This window comes from Pinus tabuliformis, chromosome 1_2 (assembly GCF_031772625.1).
Source record: "Pinus tabuliformis cultivar Carrire ecotype Pingquan chromosome 1_2, CPIR1, whole genome shotgun sequence".
NCBI classification, from domain to species: domain Eukaryota; kingdom Viridiplantae; phylum Streptophyta; class Pinopsida; order Pinales; family Pinaceae; genus Pinus; species Pinus tabuliformis.
In genome coordinates, this window is record NC_142298.1 from 1,056,611,791 (window position 1) to 1,056,635,557 (window position 23,767).

A 23,767-nucleotide genomic window follows, 5' to 3' on the forward strand; every position below is an offset into this window, starting at 1 on the left:
ATATTAATGGGTCCAGTATGAAAATTGGATGAAATGTGGCCTTTCGAATTATGTGTTGTGCTTCAGGAGTATCCAGTCTAAAAATGTATGAAACATGGTACCTGGAGGAGAGAAGATTGTAGGCCGGCACCTACGTACTATCATCTTAGCTAGTACAAGAGCTAAGGGGGTGGTAGCTCCCTTCCAGTAGCAGTTGAAAACTTTGGAGCATTGTAGCAGGTAGCAACCTGCGTACTAGTAAATGGATCGGCTAGTACAAGAACTATGGGGGTTGTAGCTCCCTTCCAGGAGAGACTGGAGAACGAGAGAGGGTTGTAGCTCTCTGCAGGTAGAAGCCTGCGTACTGGTATAAGATTGTACCGGTACATAAATATTGTAAAAGGATTTTTCTTATTAAGAAGAAGATTGAGATGACTTGCAGCAGGTGGTTTTCTCCCACATTGGGTTTCCACCTTTTATCATGGTGTTCATGTGTGTGGCTTATGTGTGATGATCTGTTCTATTTTACTGCACCTGTTTACTGTTAATATGGTTGTTAATGTTCTAATGCACTCATTAAGGATCAACTAACTGAATCATAAGAAGTTGTGGAAGTAGCATATATGAATCTGAATATGGAAATGAAATTTTTTATTGATGTGATAATACTGATTCACACCCCCCCTCTCAGTATTATTTCCAACACGTATAGGCCCCTTCATTATTAACTTCACATAGGCCTTTCAGGAAGCTAAGAATTTACTGAAAAAAATGAATCTTGATATGGGAGATGTTTGGAATTATGATCCTCATGGTGTCATTGCAAATAAGAGGAAAATCATAAATTCTTCAACTTATGATCATGAATCTAGGTCTGAGATTGAATGGAAGGCTAACTTTGATTCATGTCCCATTAACATAGAGATGGAGGTTGAGAATCTAGCTGCAAAAGGCAAGGTGCAAAAGAGGATCATGGATGAATCAAGGGATTTGAAATGGAATATGTACACACTAGGAAAAAGGTCAAGACCAAAGAAATAGTAGAACAAGAAATATATACTATGTTGGCGGAGACAAAACGAAACTAACCAGGTTTCTAGGTAACTCTAGAAGACCCGCTCAAAGTCGTTGCCTCGTCATCTTTAGAGGTAGCCATTTTGTATTCAATCGGGATTACAACCATGAACGAGACTAATTGACTTGTAGGGAAAGAAATCGAAGAAATAAATAAAAGGATTAGGTAGGAGATGCATCAACAAATGGAATCCCATTTAGTCCTATATCAAACTAGAGTCATGGCTTCTATGGACATGGAGAGAAACTAAATTAAAGTCTCACTACACCACCAATTAGCATAGTCACTACCATCAGCCTCCCAGCTCAAGGTTCTGGATGTGTCTTTGGACTTCACAAGTGCCCCTCTACCTGACAAGATCAACTTCCACATCTAAGTGGGAGAAATGTTGTGTTAGTGTCAGCTTGTCTTTCCGCCCACCAATGATCAAATGTTCTCTTTCAGAATATCCATTAGCTTTTAAGGTCAAGTTTTTTCCATTTCAGTACGTCTTCCATTCAAAAACTTTGGTCACTGGTCAGTGTGTCTAGGTTGTCAATTACTCCTTTACAAATTGCCATGTTTTGGTCACTATCATTATGCAATTGGATGTGCCATCTATGAAAATATTTATGGTCATATCAGTCTCATTATCATGGTCTTCATCAGGCTCACTATCATCCATTAGGTCACTAGGGTTTCAGTCACTGAAATTTCTCATTCCATTCATAAAAAGCATGTAAAGGAAAAGTGTTACAAAATGGTTTAGAAAGGTTTTATTTCAAAGAATATTTTGTAATAAGTTTGCATAATACCAAAGCTGCATTCAAATGTTCACAAGTACATGATTTTCAAATCAAGAAAAAGAAAGGTATATGGTGGGCCACCCCACTATAATCAAAGCAGGTCACTTCTCAAAGCTAAAAAATACCATTTTTCTCTCATTTCCTCATTCATCACATTGTCAAGGGATCTCTCATCCATGATTCATCATTTCCTCACAAGCTTAGGGCTATATTTTTTCAAAAAAATAGCATTTTCCCCAATTGTTGTGCATAGAAAGCTTTCGTTGTGCCTCTAGACAAGGACGTTGCGCACTAGTGAACTATGATGTGCACACGAAGACTATGCTACGCACGGGCCATAGTTTTCAAAATATTTTTTTTTACTACTGAAATTCATTTTTCAAGGTTCCTCTTCTATTATGTCATCCTCCATGTTTCACAACAAGTAAGTTAAATCATTCTTGTGCCTTCCTTTTTCCTCTTATGTCAAGAATGGTTCAGATGCTTCCACTCCTAGGGTTTCTATGAATTTCCTAGTTTTAATCCTCAAATGATGAAATTCTGCCCCAAACCCTAGTTTTATTGTCCCTACACCTTTGTTTGAAACAAATACACTATTCACATCCACCACAGAACCTTGTCCCCCCATTTTGTATCCTTTTTCTCTAAACCATAATCTACCCTATCTCTTCTAAGAGAAGGCTTGTGTTTTTGCCTCTTTCACTCCCTCCCTCCAATCATTTCTCAAAATTCCATTTACCTCTACTCATTAACATCATCCCCTACCCTCCTAAATTGCCTCAAAAATTTAGGCAACTCCCAAGTCCATCATATCACCACATTCCCTCATAGTAGCATAATTTACTGTTTTTACCTATTTTCCACCTAGGGTTTGAAAGTTTGGAGCCTGATTCACCACCATTAGAGAAGAGGAAACATAATAAGCGAGGAAAAATACTGAGGTTTGAACCCTATAATTACAATGAAATCACCTCCTTCCCTTTTGTCAAGAAATTTTTTGAATATGTCAGTTGTTTAGAGTTTTTTCAAAAAGTGCAGGAAGTGGGTCACCATGAACATCTCACAGGTATATCTTCCCTCACCTTGAAGGAAGAAAAAATCACCATTGTAGGGACTAATTTCATGTTTTCAGTGGATGCAATCTCTCAAGCTACAACTATACCAAACCATTGTGAAAATTCGTTCAAAGTCATGAACTTATACCTAGAAGAGTATAAACCCTACTTGAAATCACAGTATAAAGAAACTCACTCACATGTTTTCCCATTCATATATTTGTTGGAGAGATATGCACCATTAATGAAGGATGTCATGAAATTATTTAGATGTGAGGGCAGATTTTCTAGGTTGCATCAATATGACATAAAGTTGCTCATGCAATTTAAAGTAGCCAAGTCTCTCAATTTATGTAGTTACTTGTATAGGAGATTAGCTAAGATGTCTGAAAGGGTACAATTGAGAGGAAAATTGAATTATCCTAGTCTCTTTCATCATTTCCTGATAAAGGTTATAGTTCTCCATCAATTGATAGAAAATAACATAACGTGAGACACTTTCATTGAGGCAACTTTGAAAATGCATATAACTACTTCACCAAGCCAACACTAAACTATGTTAGCACAGTCAATGGAGATGGAGTCATCAAGAAAGCATGATGAGGTTTCCAAGGAACCTAGGCCTGAGGTGACCAAGACATATCACTGAGGCAGAGGGTTTGTGTTTTCTCCTCAAATTGAGGAAGGGGCCAAGCATACTACATCAACAAAACAAGGATAAACATCACATAATGAGTCTTCTTTGCATGATGAGGAGCTCATTGAGCATGATTTTGACCTAGTTGACTTGGAGGCATAAGATGAGAATCAAACCTTGAAACAGGTCATCAAAGAGAATGATTCACAGATCATGGAGCTCAAGGACAATTTGGAAGGGGACAAATTCATCATTTCATTCCTTGAGAAAGAAAATAGTCAAATTAAAGCACAACAACTAGCTATGGAGAAAGAAAAATTCAAAGTCAAGAAACAAAAGATGAAGGGAAAGGAAATGGTGGACCATGATGACACTGAGTAGCATGAAGAGCATGTGGCAAGAAAAATACCAAGAACAGCTGGTCTTAGGAAGGCAATTCAGAAAGAAAAGGAGCAAAGACCACCAATGGAATAATTAACCTTTGAGGAGAAGATTGCTATGGAAATAAATGAGGACATGGATTTTTGGATTGAAAAGGTAAATTTCCACCTTGACAAGCTCCTTGAAAAGGAGAAAAGGGATAACACGTTGCAAAAGAGGATGGCCATCCATTATTACACAAGGAATGATGTTGCCAAGGTCAGAATCAAGCAATTGAAGGCCAAACTCAGGGAAATCCTAATTAGCCAAAAGGATAAGGGTAAATTAGAGTTGCTTTCTGATGGATCCATGGTTGCATAAAACACCTCATCAGGTATCTTTGGACAACTTTTTAGAGCATTTGGAGAAATTTTTGTGTTTTGGTACAAACTTTCAATTTTTGGTAATTTTCTATCTAGGTGAGCAGTAAGCTCACACTGCGCTTTTTCCCTAGGGCCCTAAATTACAAAAAATCATCATTTTTGGAAATATTTTGACCTCCTCTAAAAACCCATTTGCTCACTTTCCTAATCCAGGGCTCATTTTTTGAGAATTTTTCAAAAAAGGGTCAAAAAATCACTTTTCTTCCTATATTTTTCCTTTTCGCTGTGCACCTGGAGACATCTTGGGAAAATGGCCATATCTCAGCCAAAAATGAGTCATTTTGAGTGAAAAGATAATCTAAAGACATATACACTCTCTCATATTTCCATAATAGGATTCAGATATATATTGGGACTTTAGAAAGGAACTCAAAAATGGCCTCCAATAGCTCGTTGTGCATCTGGAAATTTCTGAGTTTTTTTTTGTGAAATTGTCATTGTGTAATTTTTGTAATTTCTTGTTCAACTTTGGTAAAGGTCAAAATGGTGAATTAGATGAATGTGAGGGTAAGAGGAAATGTAAATATGATGTATTAATTAATGGTTAGTCTTGGTTTGATGTAAATTGAGCTTCATTTATGAGGGAGGTTGCAGTCAAAGTTAATTGTAGAAGTTGTTTCAACCTCCATAGACATTAGGGTTTGGTTAGAACACCTCATGGAATAGTTCCTAGAGTCATGGATTCGACCCCTGAGAGTGGGGAGAGGTTGTTTTGGTCTATATGTATCATTTTCTCAGTCATAGAACAAGTTGGACATCTGAGGAGAAAACTATTGTAGCTTGTATTTGACATTTATGGAAATCAAAGGACACAATTTGCAGCTATTATTTAGGAATTCATGTGCAGTAAGTTTGTGATGTTGTTTTTTCTCTGTTATAGATTTACATGAAAGATATTCACCTTCTCTTTTCATTTATTAATTCTTCAAATGGTTTTCCTTACAGTTTATAAACATAATTCTTGCAATAAGCTCTGTTTTGATGGAAAATTATTATGTGTTACTTTCTCTCTTGCTTAATGAATTCATGTTTCATGCTCATTAAGACCTCTTATTTCTTCTCAACACCATACTACACTGGAAAACCCTAAGATCCATCACAAAAGTATTGGTACCTTTCTCCTTCATATCTTTGTTGTTGTAACCCTTTGATCCTTTGACTTAGTTACCTGTTTTTCTACCTTATCCATCAACAAAGATCTAAATTTTCCAAAACCTACCTAAGCCTAGCTATCTAGCCTAAAATCATTTACATCTCAGTCATATGTTGGCTGTGATTTCATAGAGAGAGCCCTCTCTGGTTTGGTAGGGCTAGTTACCAAACTAAAAGCTTGGTCTATGGTTACTTTATTGATTCCTCTCAGCTTGGTACATTGTGGAGGATAACATTTTGGCATCGATTCTGGGAAAACGACTATTATATCATTCATGTGATTAGTTCTATAAGTTCTTTCAATATTGGTTTCGTGGGTGAAAGATTCCAGTATCCAAAGAAGGTTGATTTAAGAAATCACATCAAGTTCAAGGTGTAAAAAACTTTGGCTCCTAAAAGGTACATGAGGTCAAATACTGACCCAAATCCACCTACTATTGTTGGTGATCCAGAGAAGTTCCTTAAGAAACTCAAATCCCCTATTCCAGAAAGTGAACCTCAAAATTGGTAAAAACTACATCTCTACCTGATCAATTATTGACTGTTGAAGATATTTATTTTGATATTCAGTTTGAGCAATCGTTGTTTCGATCCAAATCTGAATCTTCCCTTTCGAAAGTAGTTTTTGACCCTATTAGGTTTAATTCCTACCTTCCTTCTGCTAAATCTTTGTTTTCCAAAACTAATCACGAATTGTGGTTAAAATTTGATAAACTTCAAATCACTATCGAGAAAGCTTACATTCAATACCATATTGAAAATCTGGATACTGCTTCATCCTCCACTTCATCTCCAAATACAACAGCTGCAGCATCTGCCCTTGTTAGTTTACCACTACCTCCACTAGTGTCATCATCTCCATCAACACGGCCTATTGTAGTACCTACACAACCCATTTTAGTACATCCATGTTAAAATTGGCAACCAAGGAAAAACTTCATGTGGGTCATTTTATTCATGGCTAATAATATTTATATTAGATTCCTCTCGTCGAGAGGTGTAGGATTGATATAAATATCATCCAATTCCGATAAGTATTCATGAAGATATGAATTTATTTTGATTATGGAATTATTATCAAGCCGACCTACAACTCATGTAGGCTCAGAAACCCAACAGTCGCATCTATTCACCCACCAACGTTGTGTATAAATATAAGAGGACTTTTCCTCATTTGGACTCACTCATCTCATCACATCTCTCTCTCTCTACTGCGCAGATATGAGTCTCTTCTCTACTGCGCTGAAATGAGTCTCTCTCTCTCACACATGTGAAGCCGGAAGCTGTTGAATTTGAAGCTGCAACTGCAGAAGTAAAGATTGACTTGCGTGGCCTAGAAGATCTTCTCTTTGGAACTGCTCTGTAGGCTCATCTGAACCTCCTTTGAAAGCCGCAACTTTTTGTGGTGGAATGAAGTCAATCCGACGAACGGTTTGCAAGATATCGACTGCCCTAGTTTGAAACCGAAAATTGTTGAAACTGAAGCTGCAACTGCAGAAGTAAAGATTGACTTGTGTGGCCTAGAATATCTCCTCATCTGAACTGCGTTATAGGTTCATCTGAACCTCCTTTGGAAGCCGCAACTTTTGGTTGTGGAATGAAGTCAATCCGACGAACGGTTTGCAAGATATCGGCTGCCCTAGTTTGAAGCCGGAAACTGCTGAAACTGAAGCTGCAACTGCAGAAGTAAAGATTGACTTGCATGGCCTAGAAGATCTCCTCATCTGAACTGCACTGTAGGTTCATCTGAACCTCCTATAGAAGCCGAAACTTTTGGTGGTGGAATGAAGTCAATCTGATTGTCGGTTTGTGAGATATGGTCTGCCCTAGTTTGATAATGAAGTCGTTAATGCTGATGCTACTGATCTAGGGTTTTCTACTGCTGATATGAATCAGATTTATTGTACTATTTCTCTCTGCTGAATTATTGAAGATAAAAGAAGATTTGATCAAAGGGTTTCCCCACACATTGTGGGGTTTGTCCCTGGCTAGCCGCCACATCTTGTGTCTCTTGTCTTGGCTTGTTTTCTGTCGATCATTTAATGTTCTATCTGAACTTTACTTTATGTACATGTGATTGCTAATCGATGGAATATTATAAGAAAATGAAGTAAACTGTTATAAGTATAGAACATACCATAACTTAACATGGTATCAGAGCTGAGGTGAAGACAAAGCCCAAGCAAGAGCAAGAGAAATCATTGAAGAGAAGATTGGCATTGCTATCTTGAAAGAACTATGGGGTCCTCAACACTCTTTCCTGCCGAAGACAAGCTCCGTGCGAAAGCTGACTATCACAGATGGAAGATGTCTATCAATCTAACCCTTGAAGATCAAGGAGTGTTGGACCATGTAAGAGGCAATATTGTTGAGCCTTCATCAAATGCATCTGCTACTGCCTGGAACAAATGGAAAAATGGAGAAGTCAAAACAAAGAAGATCATCTGGGACTCTATCGACAAGCGCTTGGTGGCCTACATCTCTGATCTAGACACCTCCAAGGAAATCTACGACAGACTGGTGAGTTTATTTAAAGTTAATGATGCAAATCAAGTTTTGTTTCTTAGAAATAAGTTGAGGGAAATCAAGAAGGGTAAAGATGAAAGTATGCAAGCATACTTCTTAAGAATCACCGAGATCAAGAACGATCTCCTATCTATTGGGGAAACTATTACTGACAGATAAATGGCACTCATAACTCTTGGAGGATTGCCATTTGAATGGTATGTGTTTAGGACTACTCTTTTGAACTATAATGTAATTCCTGGTTTCGAGGAATTAATGGCTAGATGCATTCAAGAAGAAACAAGGGAAGAAGTGCAAGAAATGCCCATGCCTAAAGGTCCTCCTGCTGCTTTTTCTTCTCATGCTAAGAAAAGAAATAATTCTGGGTCTAAATCGAAAAGAAAGGCTGGATTTAAGGGTGTAAGAAAAGGACGATGTTTCATTTGCAATAAAGAAGGTCACTATGCAAGGGAATGCTCTTATAGAAGGACTCTCACCGTGACGATGATCAAAATCCCTCTCATGGTAATCGAAGGAATGGAAAATTCAATAGCAAAGGAAAAAGGAATGCGGGAAATCAAGGAAGAGGGCAACCATTCAAGAAGGCTAGAAATTCCAGGTATGAATCTAACACTGTTGACGATAAGCAGGCTGAATATTATCTACCAGCTGCTCTATCTACCTCCGCTCCTTCAGACTCAATGGGAATTTGGCTCATTGATAGTGGTGCCTCAAGACACTTCACTGGTTAGAAAGAAGTACTCTATAATCTGGTAGAGAAAGAAACTAACATGGAAATTGTCCTTGGAGATGACATGAAATACCCAGTGAAAGGTGTAGGCAATGTTTCTCTTAAACTGAACCAAGGTAATACGATTCACTTACAAGATGTATTATATGTACCTGATCTCAAAAAGAACCTGGTATCCATCTCGGAAATGGAATACAAAGGCTATAAGGTAACCTTCAGCGATGGTAAGGTACGCATATGGAAAAATAATGTTAAAGATGCTTTCACTCTTGGGTTTCGAGTTGATTCTTTATATCAAGTCAGTGGAAGTCCGCTAGGTTTCATGTCTTGTGACACAACGCTTCAGTCCGATCTTTGGCATCGGAGGTTTGCCCACCTTCATTACAAAGCTCTACCCGATGTAAGATAGATGGTAACAGGGATGCCCGAATTCCAAGTAGAGAAAGAAGGTGTATGTCCGGGATGTGCCGAAGGAAAGCTCAAAAGGGGACCATTCCCCTCAAGCCAAAGCAAGACCTCCGATATATTACAGTTGATGGAAGCTGTCCGGGCCATGCTACATGATCAAAGACTTCCAAAGTTTCTATGGGCTGAAACTACAATCACCGCCGTATATGTACAAAATCGATGCCCTCATCAAGCATTGGGTTCCAAGACTCTTGAAGAAAAGTTCGCCGCAAGGTGAACAATCTTCTGACTTTGAGGAGCTCTTAAGAAGCCGACACCAGGGAACTGAAAGAAAAGGATGATGAATCAATGCCTGATGTAGAAGAACCCATGGATCTGATTGATTCTCATCCACATGAGCCTTCCTCTTCTAGGAAGAGGCCTTCATGGCTTAGGGGGATACTTGATGATTCTGAAGGACATGCTGCACCCTGAGGAACCTTCCGTCAAATTAAGAAACTTAACAAGTATCAGGGATACCTGACCATAATGAGCACGATCATACAAAATGAGCCTTCATCATTCTCAGATGTCGTCAAGCATTAACTATGGAAGGGTGCTATGACCATAGAATATGAGTCTATTATGGAGAATGATGTCTGGGAAGTAGTTCCTAGACCCTGGACAAGACAATTGTTACTTCAAAATGGCTTTACAAGATAAAGCATGCAACAAATGGAAGTATGGAAAAGTATAAGGTTCATTTTGTTGCTCGTGGTTTATCCCAGAAGGAAGGTATAGACTATGATATTTGCACCTGTTGCCAAATATACGACCATCCACTCGATCATAGCCCTTGCCGCTTCACAAGGATGGAACCTACATCAGAAGGATGTCAAGACTGCATTCTTACATGGCTCGATCAAAGAAGAGGTCTACATGGAGCAACCCGAAGGATTTGAAATTTATGATGAAAAATCTCATGTCTGCAGGTTGAAGAAGGCTCTCTATGGGCTGAAGCAAGCACCCCGAGCATGGTATGAGAGGATCGACAACTACTTGATGAAGCTAGGATTCACTAGATCCTAACCTTTACTTTAAGGTTGAAGATGACAAGCCTCTCATACTGGTGTTGTATGTAGATGACCTCTTTCTAACAGGTGCAGACCCTCTCATTCTCAAATGTAAGAGGGAGATGGCTTCTGAATTTGAAATGAAGGACCAAGGACTTGAAGTGTGGCAGAAGCCAAGGGAAATTTTGTTATCTCAAGGAAAATATGTGGCAAAGATATTGGAAAGATTCGGTATGATGGACTGCAAGCCTATGACTACCTCGAGGATCTTAACTTTTAGAAGTTATATGGTAGTGATGTCCGACCAGACTTGGGAAATGCCTCTGAGTTTCAAAAACTCATTCACATTGATGTTCTTGGTGAACCTCCGTTCGAACATATGTTTTTCAGTTAACATTATGAGCTCATATTTGGCTGAGCCTCACTGGATTGATGCCAAGAATCTTCTGAGATATCTTCGTGGCACAATGGGTTAATATACACTGTCGAAGATGTGAGACTACTTGGATATACTGATGCTTATTGGGCAGGCAGTGTGGTGGAACGTAAGAGCACTTCCAAGTGCTGTTTCACCTTGGGATCTACTTCGATATCCTGGATGAGCAGGAAGCAGAAGTCGGTGACTTTGAGCACCGCTGAAGCAGGATATACTGTTGCTAGCATGACCTCATGTGAGGCAGTCTGGTTGCGAAAGCTCTTCAGTGAGTTGTTTGGATTTACATTGGATACCATTGTGATTCTCTATAACAACCAGAGGTGGGATTCGATTATTGAGGAATCCCGTATTCGTCAATTGCTCCAGCAGATAGACATCATCTGGGGTATGGTAAGTCGATGAGCAAGGAAGCTCCATCACATTAAGATGATGTACAGGTTGATACACCTTGTCAAAGCCCCGAGGAAAGATCTAATCTGTGATTTTCCCAAACGACTTGGAGTCGGCAAGAAACCCTTGTACAAGGGTCCTGCATGTTGCATACATTGAGCTCTGGCTGCTCTGAGGGCTTGTGGTTCCTAATGGAGCAACATATGACCACAGGGTGACTCACCCTCCCCTGGTGGTGCACACTGGAACAAGATGATTCACTCTCTTGTGGGACAGGATGATTCGCTCTCTTGTGGAACAGGATGATTCTCTCTCCTGTGTAGCAGGATTATTAGTTTTCCCGTGAGGCTTGGATTGATGTGTTCTCCATGGCAGCCTGGATTGATGTGTTCTCCACGGCGATTGTAGCAGGATTGATGTGTTCTCCTGTGAGGCCTGGATTGATGTGTTCTCCATGGAAATTGTAGCAGGATTGATGTGTTCTCCTGTGAGGACAGGATTGATTAGTTCTCCTGTCGAGGCATCCTACCCATGCAGTCTTGGACTCATGGGAAGTACCTCTCATCTGATCAATGAGTAGGGAAATGAAGTTAGGGACCATAGTAGTACCGATGGACGCATCGTTGTAACTACCGTACTCCCTACGCTAGGATGACCTCCATTGATCTAGGATCAATGATACTGGTCTGGGGCCAGTGGTAGAAGTTGTACCATACTATGACGCTGACTTCGGGTCGGTTGAGACTGGTCTGGGATCAGTGGTAAATACTCTAAGACTGACTTTGAGTCAGTGGAGGATGATATTGGTCTGGGATCATTGGAGTTGTACTCACTATGACGCTGACTTTGGGTTGGTTGAGACTGGTCTGGGACCAGTGGTACATACTCTGAGACTGACTTTGAGTCAATATGATACATCCTCGATCATTTCTTCTTCTTCATAATTCAGACAAAAGCAGAGTAGAACAGAACAAAATAGTACAGATCAGTGCAGAGAAAAACAAGACAAAGTAGAACAGGCAAAATAGAGCAGAGCAGGGCAAGGGTCAGGTTGTACAAGGCAGTGCATTTGATGGATGAATAGTAACGACCGATAGACAGATTGCAGATGAAGTTCTCCATGGTTGAGAGGGAGTGTTAAAATTGGAAACCAGGGCAAAACTTCATGTGGGTCATCTTATTCATCGCTAATAATATTTTTATTAGGTTCCTCTCGTCGAGAGGTGTAGGATTGATATAAATATCATCCAATTCCGATAAGTATTCATGAAGATATGAATTTATTTTGATTATGGAATTATTATCAAGCCAACCTACAACGCATGTAGGCTCAGAAGCCCAACAGTCGCATCTATTCACCCACCAACGTTGTGTATAAATATAAGAGGACTTTTCCTCATTTGGACTCACTCATCTCATCACATCTCTCTCTCTCTACTGCGCAGATATGAGTCTCTTCTCTACTGTGCTGAAATGGGTCTCTCTCTCTCACACATGTGAAGCCGGACGCTGTTGAATTTGAATCTGCAATCGCAGAAGTAAAGATTGACTTGCGTGGCCTAGAAGATCTCCTCTTTGGAACTGCGCTGTAGGCTCATCTGAACCTCCTTTGAAAGCTGCAACTTTTGGTGGTGGAATGAAGTCAATCCGACGAACGGTTTGCAAGATATCGACTGCCCTAGTTTGAAGCCGGAAACTGCTGAAACTGAAGCTGCAACTGCAGAAGTAAAGATTTACTTGCATGGCCTAGAAGATCTCCTCATATGAACTGCACTGTAGGTTCATCTGAACCTCCTTTGGAAGCCGCAACTTTTGGTTGTGGAATGAAGTCAATCCGATGAACGATTTGCAAGATATCGACTGCCCTAGTTTGAAGCCGGAAACTGCTGAAACTGAAGCTGCAACTGCAGAAGTAAAGATTGACTTGCGTGGCCTAGAATATCTCCTCATCTGAACTGCGCTGTAGGTTCATCTGAACCTCCTCTAGAAGCCGAAACTTTTGGTGGTGGAATGAAGTCAATCCGACTGTCGGTTTGTGAGATATGGTATGCCCTAGTTTGATAATGAAGCCGTTAATGCTGATGCTACTGATCTAGGGTTTGCTACTGCTGATATGAATCAGATTTATTGTACTATTTCTCTCTGCTGAATTATTGAAGATAAAAGAAGATTTGATCAAAGGGTTTCCCCACACATTGTGGGGTTTGTCCCTGGCTAGTCGCCACATCTTGTGTCTCTTGTCTTGGCTTGTTTTCTGTCGATCGTTTAATGTTCTATCTGCACTTTACTTTATGTACATGTGATTACTAATCGGTGGAATATTATAAGAAAAAGAAGTAAACTGTTATAAGCATAGAGCATACCATAACTTAACAATCTACTACGTCCTCTAGTAGTCATGGCATGATTTTCTCCTTTACTATTCCCTGGTCAACTTGTTGTCCTACCTTAGAACTATGGTCAGAGACTCCCTCTTTTTTATGGAACTTCAAAGATCGCAACACAGCAACATGTTAACAAAATAATAGATTTTATCGACCTTGAAGAGGCTGATGAATAGGATGCAAAGATGAGAATCATAGCCCAGAGTTTTTCCAGGGATGTAAAGAAATGGTTTCGTAGTTTGGAAAATAATTCCATCAATAGTTCTCAGCGGTTGATAGAGTTTTGCCTAAGTGTAATTCCATGAAAGGAAACCTGAATGAGATAGTGTAGGAGTTTACAACACTGTTCAATCTAGTTTACAATTTCATTCCTAATGATATCAAACCTCCCCCTAGATTAGCCCTCCTCCACTATACGGATGCCTTCGATCCAGACATGGCATATTAGCTTATGGAGAGACATCCTCGAACTTGGGAAGAAATGCAGTGTAAGTGTGGAAGCTAATTTTCTTATCAAGAAGTCCAAAATCAAACTAGGGAAACCTGAGAAGAAAGTTATTATCAAGGAGGAGTCTTCATCTTCTTCCGAGGTAAAGCTTAAAATTTTGATTAAAACAATGGAAAGAATGATGGACAGAATGACAATTTTTGATAGATAAGAAGAGCCTTCAATAAGGAATCCGCACTATAGGGGATAGTAGTAATCACAGTTGCAAAATAAGAAGAAAGAACAGAAAAATTAGGGTTGTTGGACAGGTAAATCCCCTCTGCGGACAGAGGTGATCCCACTAGCCTAAAACAAAACTAGCCACAATCAAACCACGCTGCTACACAAGTTCCTAGTTATGCATCAAAGGTGAATCAAGAAGACCAACCTGGAGTCCAACGCTATGATTGAAGCAGAGTTGATATTCCCGCTCCCTCACTCCAGCAGATCATAAACGAACACCTGCACATGCAAAGGGAGAGACAGATACCAACATAAAATCTACCAAGGCACAACTATATTTTAGTCAGAAAGGAAATAAATCAACACATCACCATAATAGACAATGAGATTGGAACTATAATAGCAGTCGCTCATTAATTAATAATAAACAGGAAAAGTTACAACCATGGTTCTGACGTTGAACCTCTCCTGGCTGGGCGAGTAACTATATGTGTCTTGCAATGCATCTCCTCTCCGGCAGCATAACCTCTCTAGCTCTCACTAGCATTCCTCCAAGAACTCAAGAACTCAACATCTAGCACTCCATGACTAACCATTATCACTAGCTTGTCAAATGCATAAGGACAAGCTTATATAGATGAAGAAGGGAGGAGGATACGATGAACCGGGACACCTATTGTGGATTAACATTATCCCCAAAAGCCATTAAAGATGGAGATAGGATAGAGCTCGACATAAGACTGATTTTTTATCTTCAAAAAAGCTCCATGTAATGAAGGAAACAACAGTCGGACGTGCGTTAAGGAAAAAAGCATGACCAAACTTGGTTGGCGCGACTGCTGCTCTAAGACAGAGCGCCAATGGTCGCGCCCTCTTTTGAGGATCTCCATGATTGGCGCGGGTAAGATACTGTGGACTTGCGCCAATGGAAAAAGAGCACTTTTCAGGGATAATCTGTAGGAGGTGTCTTCAGGGAACATGAAGTACATACTCAAGGGAACATAATGCAAGTGTTTTTAGACTTTGTCACTCCTTATAACTCCCGGGATGAGTCCTCCAAGGTACGACAGGAGGAGTAACAGGGATGGTGACAAATTACTGTGTAACAGATGCCCCCTAAAGCATGAAGTCTGAGAGGTGGAGAGGGGTGAAATGCTTTACAAGAACACACATAAGAACACATATAGTTACCGCCGCCGAGGATCTGTATCAAGAGACATGACTGATAGTTCATTTACATGATGTACGTGGTATGGTCGCAGCCATCCATAAGAGAGTACATAAATAATCTAGATCCATAGTATGGACGCAGCCATCTGGTTAGGATCAATGGATTGACTCAGGTATGGTCGCAGCCATCCAGTGAATGAGTCAAGTATCAAGAATCACGCCTGGATTACAACAGACACAATCCAGGGTCTTGCACTCCATCTCGACCCGAACAAGAGTACAAGTTCAAGCATGTGAATATATGAGCTAAAGTCGAACATGCATGAACATCGTCTGATTAGCAGTCAGTAGTGGAAACTGTTAACAGACGCGAGAGGTACCACCAATAATGACAATGGTCCTCAAGGTGCTATAGGTACAATCTACGGCGCGTGAATGAATTATCTGAAGTCGAACACCCGTAGAATTATTCGATCAGAGGCCAATGATGAAAACCTCACGTCGAACACGAAGAACCTACCATTGAGGCATGCAGGCTCCAAGGCACCGGAAGGGAGTCTCTAGATCAGCTTCCTGGATAATGAGTTGAAGTCGACAGGAAGTGACCTTGATCGAAGGTGGGCCATAATGTTTCCCACATCATCGACATGAGACAGAGAGATAATGCTGTGAATCAAGATTGTATGAACTATCAGAGGGAGGTTGTTTCTTTGCAGAGGTCAACTTCTCTTGAACATATCGGCGACACATTAATGGAATTGGCAGTATTCGACATCAACATATCAAAGGTCATGATGACGAGGAAATGAGTGGATGAGAGGTCAAATAAGGTACCCAAGTCCATGGAAGCAAGTGAAAGATATGAGATGAGGTATCCCCACCCTAGACACGAAAGCAGAAAAGTGCCATGTTCAAGAGTGACATACTGTCGTCACGGTAATAATTATGGTTCAAAAAAATTTCTTTTCCCCCCGCCATTTCTGGCGAGTACCCTAGTTATTTTTAACAAGCTTGATGGGGATAGCATGTTCTTGTGGTGTGACAAAATCCGATGTCATTAAGTTTTAACGAGTCTGACAAAGGAATAACTCGGTGTCTTTTCATGTTTAGAGAGTTTGAAAAGACAGCAGAAAAGAAAACTCCAGGGGTGTCCTTTTTCGTAAAGTTGTGTCTCTCGGGCCCGAAAAAGTATAAAATAATACCCGAAAGAACCGCTCGATCATTACGATCGAGGAGTACTTTTCATAATTAGTGATTTCGACCTGAAAAAGTAGAAAAGCGGTCAAAACCACGTCGTTTCGGAACCATTAACGAGTTTGAAACGACAAAAACCCGGTAATCTTTTTATGTTTTAACAGTCGACAAAAAGAACTTAAAACGACCGCCCCTTATTAACATTTAACGAGTCAAGAGGAGCGACTCGGCAATCTTTTCTTCTTTAAATGGTCAGAAAAGAGCTGAAAGCGGACCTCCATTTTATTCTCTTTAACGAGTCAAAAAGGAAAAATACTCGGCAATATTTTCATATTTTACGAGTCAGAAAAGAGCGTAAAGGCGACTCCTCCTGAAGGAACGAGTGGTATAAAGGGTAGCAACTGGTTCTGGTAATGGTGGAACTTGCTCGAAACATGTAATGGTCAAGAGGCTGGCTAATAAAACCACTCATCGCTGCGGTCCCTCAGGAAAGGATAAACATCCAAGTGAAAGCGTATGATCGGCCAAAGAGATGGTGGCGATGGGATGAAACAACCAAGGCTCATCTAGTAGAATTTAGCAGATAAAAGGCAATCACGGGATGTAAATCAGGTATGGGTTCATTTTTACACAAGCTTGAACCATGGAGAACTCTGCTTGAATTCAATTTCATTTTTACATAAGCTTGAAACGAAAAACTATGCTTATTAAATGTTTGCATGCCCCGAGCATGATAATGAAAATCGAGGTATATGCCCCCCAAGCTTCATGGCATTCACGGAGTGGATGGAATGAAGGTTCACTTGGAAAGACTCGATTTTGAAGGAGGATGCATGCCCCCCGGGCCTCAGTCATGCGCCCGGGTCAGCTGCCGTCATCAGAATGACGGAGCGGGCGTTGAGGCATTTCCTGTGGAAATAAGACCATTTAGGAATGGTAGATGACTATATGTGAAGTGTGAACCGGGGAACGAAAGTTGGTCTATGATCCTGATCGTCCTTCCTTCGTGCGGAAAACACATCACTCTGAAGAGTGAGGACACAATTGCACGTATGCGATAAATATAGTCTCGTCCAAGGAGTAAATTGTAATCTAGCGGACCTTGGACGACCATGAGACCCATTTGAACAGTCTTCCCTTCTAATGTGATAGGCACATTGGGAAGAATTCCTAAAGATCGAGTGGTTTCTCGATGGAAACCTGTAAGGTTTCTCATCTCAGGCAGAAGCAGTGGCGAACCAAGTGCTTCCCAAGTTGTTGAAGAAAGGATACTCACAGGAGATCCCTCATCAATAATTGTACCGGCCATAACCATTCGGTAGACTTGGACTATAATTCGAAATGGTATGGAGGCTGGTAACCGAGGATTGACTAGTTGATCCCAATTGAAGGAAACAACTAGGTTGCTTGGAGGTGGGACCGGATAAACGGCCGGGTATGATTCTGGTGGACTTTCTTCCTGTTGTGAAGGATTGAGAGGGATGCTCACTTGATCATTAGAGTCTATGTTGATGAATAGAATTTGGATGGTGGGGTCTTCATTCTTTGCAGTGATAATATCATCGGAGGAAGTAACTTCTGAAGGCAAAACCGGGTCACTTGTAAGCTGGACCTTTTGACTTGTGTCTGGTTTGGATTCAGATGGAAGATCATCTAAGAATGGAATTTCTGTAGGCAACATCGGGTCACTTGTAAGCTGGACCTTTTGACTGTTGTCTAGTTCGGATTCAGATGTAAGATCATCTAAGGATGGAACCTCTGTAGGAAAAACCGGGTCACTTGTAAGCTGGACCTTCTGAAAGACCGGGTCAACTGTAATCTGGGACTGTGGACTTTCGTTTGGTTTGGACTCAGGTGGTTCATCTTTGATGATAGAGTGGTGCATAGATGATGAATATAAATCAACACTCGGTCCGACCAGGGACTGGTCTGGAGCAGGTGGAGCACGGGTAGGTTCAGGAAGAGAGAGCTGGACCAAAGAGGAATCATGTTTGATCCCTTGGTTAGCAGAGCGATGATTTGCAGTTGCAAAAAGACGCTGATATCGAGCGGGTAGTTGGGGTAAGGGAGCTGACAGACTTTCCAAAAGACGGGAGGCTTCATCCATAAGTGGACAAAGGCGAAGGAGATGATTACATTCACAAAGTCGACAAGGGAAACGAACCTTCCCTTTTCTCTTACCAACTAGTAAGGTATCGTTGATCTGCGACGTCAAGGGGTGAGTCGGGTCACGGGACCATATATCTAGGATCCTAGGAATACCAGGACAATCAGAAAGAAAATGGTCCGCCTTGCATAATCAACAAGGAGACTTAGCCTTCCGCGGAGGAGCAGAAGGTGGTTCTACTTCAGATATTTTTGTGGTAGATGTGACCTTTCCCTTAGGGGACTTCTTCTTTTTGGTCTTCTTCTTCTTCTTAGCCACCTGGTTACTGAAATCCAAGGTTTCACCAGGCGAAGTAGAAGATGAGGACGCAGCAATGGGCGAAGAAGGGGAGGGCTCCACCTTAGAATCAACATGGTGTTGTTCGGGTGGAGGAGGTGGTGGCGGGACAGGAGTTATCACACTCAAAACCACCGAGTTCGAAAACAACCATACGGGTAAGCCAATGGTCAACCCAGGCAAAGACAATGTTGCGATATACTGAACACCGACATTTCCAACAGGAGGAAATGGATGAGGGTTCCCATCAAGAGGAATACCTTGGCCGGTGGGCACCAGGAAGGCTGCCATCGAATAATAAATAATCCTACTCAGGCTAACGCAATCAAAATCTAATTGGGTAGATGTTATCGTGGCCAATAAATTTTAAGACACTGAACTTAACCTTTTCATTTTTAAGAGTCGAGAAAAGGATAAAACATGACTCTAGTCTCCTTCGAATATTTAATGAGCACGAAGTGACAAGACGCTCACAGGCACCTTTTCGTTTAGGGAGTCCGAAAAGGATCAAAAGTGACTGCTCTGGAATTCTAGGTAGAGGGTGTGCCAAACTTTTCGTAAAACCACAGAATACTTTTTAGGGTACGGGTGGTCGATCTTCGTGAATGTTGTGTTCACTGCATTGCGAATCGTAGGGCGGCTGACACGGCTTCCTATGGATAAAGGCTTTATTCCTATAGGGGTCTCCCAATATATACGCGACGGTACGTGGGAGCACAGTCCGTATTGGCACCTATCGTTTCACCATGGAGGAATCACCCAACCACTCGACGATAAACTACCAGGTTTAAAGACGCCGGAACACGTCTCTAACCTAGACCTCTAGAGTATTTGCGTTATGTTCCAATGCGTTGTTATGTTCATTGAGTTGATTTTAAAGTTTATCTTCAATTATGTTTCAGTTTTTTGGTCCTACCGTATGTGATATCTCAAAAACTTCTTAAATGCAAACTATATGCCAAAATTATATCATTTGATTCGATGAATTCTATCTACAGGAGGGTTGAGATCTTTTCACAAACGAAATGATCACTCAACAAACAACAAAGATCCTAATGCAGCTAATAACAAGAAATGAAATTTTTTCTTTTTCTTTTTAATAGCAACAAATAACAATAAATGCTAACTACTATGATGCAAAAGATTTTTTTGTTTTTCTTTCCTTTAAGATGGCATGATGCATTTAAACAAATTTTAAGAGATATGCACAATCCAAGTTCAGTCTATGAAATAGAACCAATTCTGAAACACCAAAATGAACCATGCAAGCAAGGAAAAACACAAAGACTTTCACTGAACCATGTAATCTAAGTTCGAATGAAGTCAAGTGAAATCCAAAGAGGCTAGAAGTGAAGCACTCAGAGTATAGAAGATCAAGCTTTAACAAATCACTGGATAGGTGCAGAACACAACTAACAAGCTGACTGGATAATCAAGAGACCGAAACTTCCCACAGAAGGCTAGACATGCAAAGTCACTAGATGTCCTAGGGCTGAGACGAAAATCAATAGAAATAAGCAAACAACTGAAGGATAAAGGCTAAAACCAGTCAAGTAAAGGTTCAACACACTTCCAGAGGCTGTAAGAGATATCAAAAGAGGCTGAAAGAGCTTTCCACCCACACACAGGCAAAATTTGCAGGGCTGGCGCGACTGTCAGCCTGCAACTTGCGCTACCAAAGGATTGGCGCGAGTTGCTTTTGAGCAACATGCGCCAACTGGCGCGACTGTCAGAGTAATAACCGCGCCAATCAAGCTTGCCGGCTAGAAAAATAAATAATACAACCTCAGGTCGGGTTGACAGTGCTCAGATGGGTCAAACAGTAAAGAACAAACTCAAAACTGACTCAGGAAGCTCATTCACTCAAGCAAGCAAGAGAAAATTAACATGCAAGACAAACTCGAAATAGTTTCTCCCCAGCGGAGTCGCCATATTGTTGGACAGGTAAATCCCCTCTATGGACAAAGGCGATCCCACTAGCGTAAAACAGAACTAGCCACAATCAAACCACGCTGCTACGCAAGTTCCTAGTTATGCATCAAAGGTGAATCAAGAAGACCAACCTGGAGTCCAATGCTATGATTGAAGTAGAGTTGATATTCCCGCTCCCTCACTCCAGCAGATCATAAACGAACACCTACACATGCAAAGGGAGAGACAGATACCAACATAAAATCTACCAAGGCACAACTATATTTCAGTCAGAAAGGAAATAAATCAACACATCACCATAATAGACAATGAGATTGGAACTATAATAGCAGTCGTTCATTAATTAATAATAAACAGGAAAAGTTACAACCATGGTTCTGACGTTGAACCTCTCCTGGCTGGGCGAGTAACTATATGTGTCTTGCAATGCATCTCCTCTCTGGAAACATAACCTCTCTAGCTCTCACTAGCATTCCTCCAAGAACTCAAGAAACTCAACATCTAGCGCTCCATGACTAACCATTATCACTAGCTTGTCAAATTCATAAGGACAAGCTTATATAGATGAAGAAGGGAGGAGGATACGATGAACCGGGACATCTATTGTGGATTAACATTATCCCCAAAAGCCATTAAAGATGGAGATAGGATAGAGCTTGACATAAGACTGATTTTTTATCTTCAAAAAAAGCTCCATGTAATGAAGGAAACAACAGTCGGACGTGCGTTAAGGCAAAAAGCATGACCAAACTTGGTTGGCGCGACTGCTGCTCTAAGACAGAGCGCCAATGGTCGCGCCCTCTTTTGAGGATCTCCATGATTGGCGCGGGTAAGATACTGTGGACTTGCGCCAATGGAAAAAGAGCACTTTTCAGGGATAATCTGTAGGAGGTGTCTTCAGGGAACATGAAGTACATACTCAAGGGAACATAATGCAAGTGTTTTTAGACTTTGTCACTCCTTATAACTCCCGGGATGAGTCCTCCAAGGTACGACAAGAGGAGTAACAGGGATGGTGACAAATTACTGTGTAACAAGGGTCCTCAAGGACAAATCAGAACACCATTTCAGCAAAACTATACACAAGACCTGGAAGATGATGAAGAACAAATTTCTGAGGCTACTCATTTCTTTGAGGAAGATGAATTGCCTACCTTTCTGACTAATGAAGATTAATTTTCTCAGGAATCAGTAACACCAAGTGATCAGGAGCTTGTCTTTGCCAATGATTATTCATGGGAAATGTAGATCAGAGAGTATCAAAAGGGATATCAAAATGTCCTCAGTCATTTGCACAAACAATACAACTTGAGGAGAATAAATGTCCAATGTTCGGAAAGATACACCAGATAAAGAAGCAGCTCTTGCAGATCAAAACAAAGAAAAAAAGATTGTCATTTTGAGTTGGGATAAAAATAATGAAGCTTCTACCAGTAGTGTGAGGAGGGAAAAGGACATTCAAACTAAAAGTCAGAAAAATGAATGTCAAGCCAAAGGATAGCCCGAAAGGAAGGACACTGTAGCAAAAGTAGTAGACAAACAATCCAATCTGTTTAACTTAGAGAATGAAATTTCCAAATTGAAGGTTTTCATTCCTCTAACTGAACTAGTAAAAAATGAAAAGTACAAATTCCAAATTGCTAAGATGTTGAAAGTAGATCAAATTTCAGATACTATCAATGTTTCTAATGATGAGCCTACAATTTTATTTGGTCAAGCTGTAGAGGTAAGTCCTGAGGATAATGAAGTTCCCCCTTTCTATCTTAGTTTGAAACTTCATGAGTTTATACTCCATAATGCCATGCTAGATTCCAGTGCCTCACATAACCTGATGCCAAAAACTATTATATATTAACTAGTACTAGACATTACTTGACCTTACCTTGACTTGTATTCTTTTGATTTGAGGAGAGTCAAATCCCTTGGCCTTATCAAAGATCTATTTGTGTCCCTCGACCAAATTCCAGCTAAGAATTTATTGATGGATGTAGTGGTCGTTGATATACCTCCACAATTTGGCATGTTGCTTTCACAGTCTTGTGGGGAAAAGTTGAAAGGAACCTTGCAACTTGATTTTTCATATGCTATTATACCAGTATTTGGGTAGCTTAGAAAACTATACTGGGAGAAGAAGATGAAATTCATGATTAGTAGCAAAGAAAGGCCAAATAATCACCCTATCCACATTGTACATATCGATCTAAAGTATTTCATTTTGTATAGTGATATGAATCTAGTTGATGATGATAGTCAAATTGTTCAGATTTTAGAAGTTTCGAATGTCATAAGTAGTGTACAGGAAGATTTGATTGTAGAAAAAAAAAAATGATGCAGAAATTTTGCAGGCAGAAAATTCACCCACAAAGATTATTGAATCAGTGCCAGAAACTCAAATTGTTGAGAGAGTGATTCATCCTCCAAAAAATCAAACAGATCATTCTTCCAAAATTTTGTTTCCCGATGAAGAAGGTCTTTGGAACATGGAATTTGATGGTGCATTGAGGAAAGAAGGAGATGGGATCAGCATGTGGATTCATGGCCCCTTGCATCAGTCATGTAAAATTCCTCAAAATGTAATATTAATTTCTTATAAATTGGCTTTTGATTGCTCGAATAATGAGGTGGAGTATGAAGCAGTGATTGTTGGCCTTAAAATTTTGAAGAAACTGGGATCAAAGAGAATTTCAGTTTATTGTGACTTTGAGTTAGTAATTAAATAGGTAAAACGGTAGTACCAAGTTAAGCATCCAAGGATATGAGATTATCGTAATGATGTCCTTGACATTCTTAAGACTTTTTCAGAATATACTTTGTCTTTGATTCCTAGAACTCAGAATATTATGGTTGATTCCCTTGCTACTACAGCAAGTATGGTTAAGATTCCTACCCATTCAAGTAAGAAGTATTCAATTCATGTTAAGCACCGCCTATCTATCCCTGACAATA